Source organism: Colletes latitarsis, chromosome 7 (assembly GCF_051014445.1).
Source record: "Colletes latitarsis isolate SP2378_abdomen chromosome 7, iyColLati1, whole genome shotgun sequence".
Lineage (NCBI taxonomy): Eukaryota > Metazoa > Arthropoda > Insecta > Hymenoptera > Colletidae > Colletes > Colletes latitarsis.
This window is the reverse complement of record NC_135140.1, coordinates 7,579,283-7,588,275: the sequence shown is the minus strand read 5'-3', so window position 1 is coordinate 7,588,275 and position 8,993 is coordinate 7,579,283.

The window sequence follows — 8,993 nt, the reverse complement described above, 5'->3', positions numbered from 1 at the left end:
AAAGCGTCGATCGATGGAACGGAGCGCCGTCCGGTGCGTCGATTCACGGTTTTAAAGTGTTAGTGAAAAGAATGGATTTTGAAGCGAGAAGCATCGGGAGAGGACATCAAAGCACCAGATATCACGGTGGGGCCTTTCATGGCTGCCATTATCGCGTTACTTCCGCGTGGCCGAACGTCATTTGCCTCACACCCCCGTGATGATTTGAGGGCAACCGAGCCACCGACCCAACCCCTCGTGGGTTGTTGGGGCCATTATGTTACTACATCGCAGTGGATCCGCATTCGAGTCGAACGTACCGATGCAGATTCCAGACGCAAACGATGAAACGAGCACGGCAAATATTCATTAGAACTTTGGTAACTCGATTCGATCGCAATATTCCCCGTTTAATTGAAAGAATCCACGCGCGCCCGCGTGAAACGAAACATTTTCACCCGGTTCTTCCAGCGCAATAAAAATCAATACTGCTCTTTTGCTCGCCGCGTCCGATGAAAATAAATGAACGTGCAAGTTATTTGATTATTGGCTTTGTAAAATTAATTACAATATTCATAGCTTGTTTCTCATACGATATTTCACGAGCAAAATGATACTTGATTAAATAATAGTCTTCTTCGTTGAGAAAGAACACTACTTCTTAAATATTTTGACTCCGCCATCGCGATGAATGTAGTCGCGAAACAAGTTATTTGATTATTGCTACTTTTCGCCATTATGTGTAATATCCAATTTTGTAAAATTAATTACAATGTTCATAGTTTATTTCTCGTTCGAGATTTTACGAGCAAAATAATACTCCGTTAAACTGTAGTCCTCACCGTTGTCGAAGAACACTACTATAATATTTTGTCTCCCCCATCGCGGTGTGGTCGTGAAACAAATGAATGAAAATTGAAACGATACGCATTGGAGTCTAGAGGAGTCGTTGTTCCGCAATCGAGGAAACCCATGAAGAAGCGTTTCCATCGCTTAGGACGCATCGCTTCTCTATTTACCGGGAGGCATAGAGAGAAAAAGAATTCGAGACCGGCAGCAAAACACCTCAAAGAACGCTCCATCATGAAGTGCACTCTCTTGATGACAGCATCCACGGCGTAACGTGGCTCGTCCTGGAAGCGGAAAATCATTTTCTCGCGCGGTGATTCGCGGTCCCATGGAGATTCGCGAGGAAGAAAGCCGACGGTCGAAGATCTCACGGTCGATTATCTTTACGGGCAACATTACCGAACCATTAGGAGCGTCGTCGTCGTCGTCGTCGTTGGCGTCGCAGCCACCGCCGATGACGGTTCCGCTACGCCTCTGACGTCACGGCGTCGAATTCGAGCGTGGGCGGGCACGTCGAAATGGCTCGTCTCCCTTCGTCTAAGAGCGTCTCCGCTACTCGCCCCAATCCTGGCCCGCGTCCTCCGCCACCTCGACGGCCACCGCCTCTCGCCTCCTGCATTAAGCACTTCGCAACGACAATTTGCGATACATTTGCAAGAGCCCGCGACTTCGCGTTCCATCCTACTCCGCGGAAAATTTCTGAAAAGCGACGCAGTAGGTACACCCCCGGCATCTCCACCCTGCGAGAGAGAGAAACAGAGAGACGAGAGTCAAGAGAACACCGTTTTCCGAGAGTTTCTCTTCGAACGATTCCAACCGGCTGAGGATACGTTTTGTTCCGACATTTTACGGACTTCGCGGTTCTTTAATCGCCTGCTAAGTTGTGCTCTTCGGGCGTGTCTTAAGTAAATTTTGTTTAAGAGTAATCGTTGGACACCCCCGGAGAATCGTGAATTCTCGACACTCGAAAATCAGGGATGTTTCCTTTTAATAATAACGATAATAAAATTTGGTGAATGGGAGAGGAAACCTTTTGTAATCGTTTATAGGCAAGAGATGAATCAGTTGACGCTCGTATTGTTAACGCTTGTAATCACACAATTTATACAGCGGTTATATCGAAGGCGGAAGTTATTTCTAGTAGACGCTGGTGAGTAGTTAATATGAAACAGCCAAAATTTCAGGGTATATATATCTCCTTTCAAGAGTTAACAGATTTAGCTCGATTTGAAGCGACGTTGAAGGCATTTTTTATTGAATGTTCAAGATGCTTGTTGGTTATCAAGCATCTTTTCGATCAGTTTGGTCTAGGTAAGAATATCAAACAACCGTCGGAAGTATTAATTAGTAATAAAGCTATTGCTAGGCTGGGTTATTAAGAAACTTTATCAGAGGTTGAGTTACAGAACTCGTTTCCAGTGCACCGAACCATGAACCCACGAAAGCGGTAATTTCAACAACGAATGCTTCCGTGAATCGTTAATTAGGATCGTAACTTTGAAAGTAATCTGGAATCGCATTTCACGGTGTGCCGATGTACCGCGTACGAAGTCGATTTATCAGCGAGGCCAACGGTTGTCATGGGGATGCGACCCGCCCCCTTAAACCGCCTTGCAACCCCCATGCAAACTGCTCATGGAGGCTCAAAAATAGTCTTCTTCACCTCGTAAAACCTGCTTGATCTACGAACGTTTATATTTCATTCTGTAGTTGATGTCGAATTTTAAAAATTCATCCCATATTTTAAGCATTTCTCTTCTTCGTTAAAAAATAAATTTAATTGGTCAGGTACGCGTCATTTTGGTCTATCTTCATAGACAAATAGTATGATTGGAAAATGGAGAAAAGTTTTGGGTATTTAAAATACCAACAACGATAATCTTTGCTACGAATATTTCAAATCAACATTTACATTTGATCAAACGAACAGTAAATCTTTATTCTTCAACCGTCAGAAGACATTTATACGGCGTTTAAAGTCTCCCAAACGATTTCTCGCGAGAGTCAATGACTTATCTGCCGAGTATCAATTTAAAAGTTCCACAGCGCCAGATCCGAAAACGATTCACGTGGCTTTCTCTTCTTCTCCACCGGGATTTCTTCTTTTCGACAACGCGTGGATAAAGTTATCCACGATACGGGAGCACGCAAGACCAATTCCAAGCCGAGTGGATGATGAATCGTCGAGGTAATTAGAAGCCGCGGTATGTGGAAATCGAAGTGCCCCGTTGAAGCCAATCGTTCAGATTTAATAACTCTTTCGCGAGCGATCATCGATCTTCTCGAAAACTATCCGTTTCGTTTAACCGCCCGTAATTGCGAGACAATCGTAACTCATTCGTGGAGCTAATCGGTGCCTCTTAGTCGCCGAAAATTAGTCTCTCCATTTTTGGCGCGACGACCGAGCCTCGACGATCTATTCAATTATGAGCAGTTCCCGTTCGAATACATTATTTGGTTATTTTTCTGGGAGCTCGTGATAAACAGGTTCCAATCCCATCAGATGCAGAGCATCGCTTTTCTAGGTGCAAACCGGAATACTGGAATGTTAATGGCCACTTATTTCATCTCTGCCGCGATCCTTTTAGCACGACGTTAGCGCGGCAAAAGTCGAAACATCCGGAACCTGTTTTTCGAATTTTCTGAATGTTCAGTATCATTACAATTCAAATCTAAGAATAACGAAGAGATTTCCAACCTCCTTTAAACATTATGTACACGCTCCAATAATTTTAATAAACCAGAGCAGGTAATTCGTCTAAAATAAAAATGTTTCATCGAAACATCATTGAAATGTTATGTTTTTTCACGTCCACGGCGGCTCTCCCACGACTTGAAAGGTATCCGCAGTACTCCTACTTAATTGTTGTTTGGTATCAAGCAATTTTTTTCAAGCCTCGCCGCCTCAACGTACGAGCACAAACACGCACATCGAGTAACACGTTAAAGAGACTCCCGCGTTCGCGGAGGCGCCCTTTTGTCGTGGAGGCCGCATTTTTAACCTCTGAACCGACGCTGACGGTCGCCGCCTCTTTACGTCCCGACGTTTACAAACGCCACTCTCTGTGTTCTGTAATCCCACAGCACCGAATGGAGTGTTTTCCTTTCTCTGCAACGATGCTCTCGCCCTTTGTCCGCCCGTTCAAACGAACACGAAGTTTATTACATTCGAGAAGTTCGCGGTCTTCCCACACGTGTGGCGCTAGGATCGTTGAAAATTGGACGCCATAGCTAGATTCGAGCATTCCACAGAATTTAATCCATTTTTAAAATGATTTCATACTCTTTATAATACGTAGTAGTTGTTTGATTGTAATTATTTTATTTTATATTTTATTGATATTATTCTCGGCGGAGTATTATTTTCCAAGCAGTCATCTCTCTTACCTAATCCTGGCGTGCGTAATCTGTTACGAACACGTTTCTTTAATAACTCATAATCTTTTTAAGAAACTTATAAGCTGGCAACGGTTCGTTTAGAGTCAAAAATTTATTCTCAAAACGCAGTAATACTTGAATTCTTGAATTAATAACGCGATAGAAATTCGTGCAACTCGTAGTACGTATGTGTTTGAATTCATTTTCTCGTTTCAACAATCTACTCTTAGTATAATAATCGACGTATGGAATTGCGATTACGACTTGATAATACAGTTTTTTAAACTAAATCTGATCTTATTTTGGATTCCATTCCGAAAATAATAACGAGGGTGTTAAACCTGAATAATCAATGGACAACTGCAGACGTTTGTTTCGGTAATGCACATTCAGAATAGTGGTTTTCGTCCGATAGATACGTCTTCTGACCCGAAAAGTGGAGTCCGGAGGTATCGCAAAAAGCTGTCTATAAATACGTCAGAGAGCAAGAGACACTGGGGGTCCGAATTCGCACAAACGGAAGCGTGTTTCTTCTTTGAATTCTGTGCCACCGAACGGAGGTGAAAAGAACCCCCTGCTGCGTGTTGTTGGCTACTCGGCTACCTACCGTGCCGCTGGTGAGGTCCGCCTAAGGCCTGGCATTCATCATCGTGGACCACCTCCTGTGACACTCGTCGCCTCGAGATTAACGCTAGATTCAACGTTCCGAGTTTATTTTCAAGCCTCGTATTAGCATTCGAACGTCTCCGAGTATAAGATCGAAAGCTGGCTAGGACAGAGAGTTGGGAATTAGCTTGTTAAAAATCGCAGAAGGACAAAATCACGATCAGGATCAATGTTCTGTGTGCCCGTTGCTCGACTCGCTATTCTTGGAAGGAACTTTTCTCGAACGGCGTGTCTAATAGCGTTTAATAACACTGCAGGTTCGCCTAAAAACCGGTCGGCGACATCGGAACGTACCGTAGGCAGAGATTGATGCCGGGACAACGTTGTTAATTCTTCGTTTTGCCCGGTGGTATCGTGTACCGCCCCGTGTACTTACATATTACGCGTAATCTTTAATATGCATAAATAAGATTGATAGGCCCCACGTGCACGCCGGAATTTCGATGGGACTTCCGCGCGAACGAAGCCGCGTCCTTCATCACCAAGGGGTACCGGGAGCCTTTAGCAGCGCCTGAAGGTGGAAATTAATCCTTCTTCCAGGATTTTTCATTGTCGTCACCGACCGTCTCATTCGAGAACCCAATAATTACGAGCCCTCGATCGCTTCGACCTCGCTGGCGAAACGACAGACGTTACGTTCTCTTGTCTTTGTTCGTTTTTCCTTCTATTTCGCGTCGCGGGACGACGGCGTCGGGATGCGGAGGATAATGGAACGATCGACGTCGACGTCGTTGGACGCTCGCGGATGAAAGATTGTCCTCATTCCCAAGTTTCGCGATCCTCGATCGTTCTTTAAGCGTCGCTGCAAGCATCGTGCATTTTAACGCGACGATTGCCACACCAAACCCCTGGAATTGTCCACAAAAGCGAAATTTTGTTCTTGGATTATTGGAAACTAGCATACACAGGCTCGTTAAATAGATTCAATAAATTCAAGAAACAAATAAAAATTAATTTTAAATTAGAAGCATTTATACATTTTTCTGGGAAAGAAAACAATTTTAAATAATTTTAAAATGACATGATATAATCGCATCCAAGTAACTAGTATATCAAAATAAATTCTTGAAAGTTTGATACTATCTTGAAAGATTCTTTTTATCGAACGAAGTGATTTAATATTCCGTTTCGTTCAATTTTCGATCCGCGATATCAAAGTTACCGACGAATTTATTCTGGTATACGAAGAAGAGAAGCAAAAGTTGACCTAAAAAAATCTCAAACTATTGACCTTGAAGGAACAAAACTCCTTTTGCGTTATATCTACCCCTTGTAATTATGCAAATTATGCCGTTAACATTTTGTAGTATCCTGAAAACTAATTAAGTTATTCAGGTGTTCTCTTTCAGGTGGACCACCCCATACACTCCGCTTCGTATGTAACGAATCCCCCCTGTGTGCATAATTGATTACCGTTGTTAAAGATAAATTGATATAATTTATAACGCGTCCAGGTATTAACACATTAAGTACCGCGTCGTTCGCGTATAAATGACAGTAATGTTTCTTGATAGACCACGTCATTCATATATCAGTGATAGGTGTTATTATGTAAAAACGCGTATCATTCAGAGTATAAATAAAACGAAAATTTAATAGGCTCGCTCCTCTCGAACACAAGGATGCACTTGAGTCCAGATTATAAATCTGTTATCGCGAAACAAAACAGCGTAACTTATGTGCAAAAGCTTAGCCCAAATTCCCTCCTATAGTTTCTGATTACACTCGTTCGATCTTTATTGAACCAACGCTCCAATTTTGGACAATGTTACAGAGACTTTGAAAGGTAAAGCTTGAGAATTAAACAAATTCTCTCGATGGAACGATGTTACAATTATAGAATACCGTCGAAAATAGGGCGTGTTGGCCGTTTTCCAAAATGCGACGGAGCAGGTGCGCCGAAGCATATGGTCGGCGGCGTAAAAATTCGTCGACGAGAGTAGAACGCGTAAAAAATGTGCCACGGGGTAGAGTACCCTTTGATACTCGCGTATTACTAGGCAATCAAAATATGCTTAAAAGCATCGCGCGATGTCGTTCCGTCCCCGGGGGCGAAATTCCGGATTGCAAAGCCACGGATTAGCTCCGGGACGCGCGACACGGTGTAACCGCGATTGAAAACCGACCGTCTCTCGCCGGTAATAAACACAATTACAAATTTAACGCGTTCGCCCGACGGCTCGTGGAATCAGACGAGTCGCCATTCTTTTCTACGGAATCGTTGTGATCTATACGCAAATGAACCGCGACGAATCGCGGAAGAATCGAGCTCCCGTCGCGGTATCGCTCGGGGAAAAATGGTCTTTTAGACGGGGATAAAAAGAGGAGAAAAAGTAAGAAAGAAAGAAGCGGGTACGACGGTAGGTAGCCAGGACGTTCCAGCAGCGGGAGAACAAAAGGACAACGACTTTAGTTCCGCATGGACCTTTCACGACCGCCGCGCGGTGACGTTCGTTCGCTCATCTTGTTCTCTTTCGTTCTCCTCTCGTTTCGACTCCTCGAGTCTATCATCCCGCGCTTCCGCCGCGAGCAATACCGCGCTGCCCGCAAAGAGATACGCCGATGATGATGATTAATCGTCCTACCTTTGTCTCGCGATAATGAGATTTTCGTTTGCGCAATGCGTCCACCTGTGAGAGCCTCTCCTTCGGGATCTCTGCTATCTTCCTCTACGTTTCCTCTGGGAATTCACGTCCGCCGCGACAACTGCTCTCCATTCTGTCGATAAAAAGATACGATGGAAGAGGATCGTCGTAAATGGTTCGCGAAGGGTCGTTCAAAAAGTAATTCCGAAATGCAGATAAACGGAAGAGAATTGATTTAATTTCAGAAGTGTTCTCTGTAATCCAGGATAACACCCTGAAGAGGTTCCCTTAATTTTGTGTATAATTAGGAGGGGGTTGTACTAGATCTTTTAGTGTAGATTGACTTGGTCACTAAGAATAAGTAGATCTGCAAGAGTTTAGGATGTTTAATGATACAAAGGGGTTTGCAAATAGAAGGCCACGATCATCCAAAAAGTAATTCACGAATGCAGATAAATGGAAGAAAATTGATTAAATTTCAGAAGTGTTTTTTCCAATTCAAGAAAACACCGTGAAGAGGTTCCCTTAAATTTGAGTACAATTCGGAGAGGGTTGCACTGGATCTTTTAGTGCAGAATGACTTGGTTACTAAGAGTAAGTAAATTTGCAAGAGTTTAGGATGTCTGATGGTACAATGGGAAGGGTAATCGAGTGTTGGGGATCTGACACAACGAGAAACGAGTGAAAGGTTCCGTGGTTGAGACACTCGTACCCCGAAAAGGAGAAGTCGTTGTTAGGGAAGCGAGCATGCACATATATAGATACAATGGCGACGTGGACGCGAACGCAAGGAAGCGTGGAACATTTGACTACGGGCTGTCAGAGTGTCAGCCAAGCCCATCCTCTTTCACAACGTAGGAAATATTGTAATTGCCTGTGCGGAATTTCCTCTGCGACATACGCCACCCGAACATTATCCGATTCGATTCCCAAGGGGTTCAGGAACCTCGTGCCCTTGACCGAAAATGACTTCAACTCTTATTGGCTAACCTCTAACTTCGGAAGACATCGTTGTTCACGATCGTGCTTGGAAATCGATAAAGAAACACTATTTTAAAATAATCATTTCATAAATGGGTGAAGCCTTTTACAATTTCTTAGATTGTAAAATCGAAAGCTGGAAGTTCGTCGGTTGTTTCTTCGCGTCTGGTTTTCAAAAATACTTAAAACAATTACCAGATAGTAGATAACGATAGGTTTATTTTTTACGAGATAATCGTCACTTTTGGACAACAATGGAGTAATTTCTAGTTGCAGCCAAAGGGTTAAGGATCCTTACGAAATCGAGCGTTTTGTTCGTTCCCATAGACACTGCGGACGAATCGTACGAAACAGGGAGGAAATAAGAGAGAAAAAAAAGGAGTACGAAGAAGGAGGACGAAAAACACGGGAGGGAATAGGGTGGACACGAAGAACACGAAGTCCGCTTGTAGAGGCATGTCGCTGGCCCGATTGTTCTCTTCTTCCCGGCCCTCTCCTAAAACGGGCTCGCGAAGTTAAGAGATTCGCCGGCTCGGCGGGCGCGAGCAAAGCGAT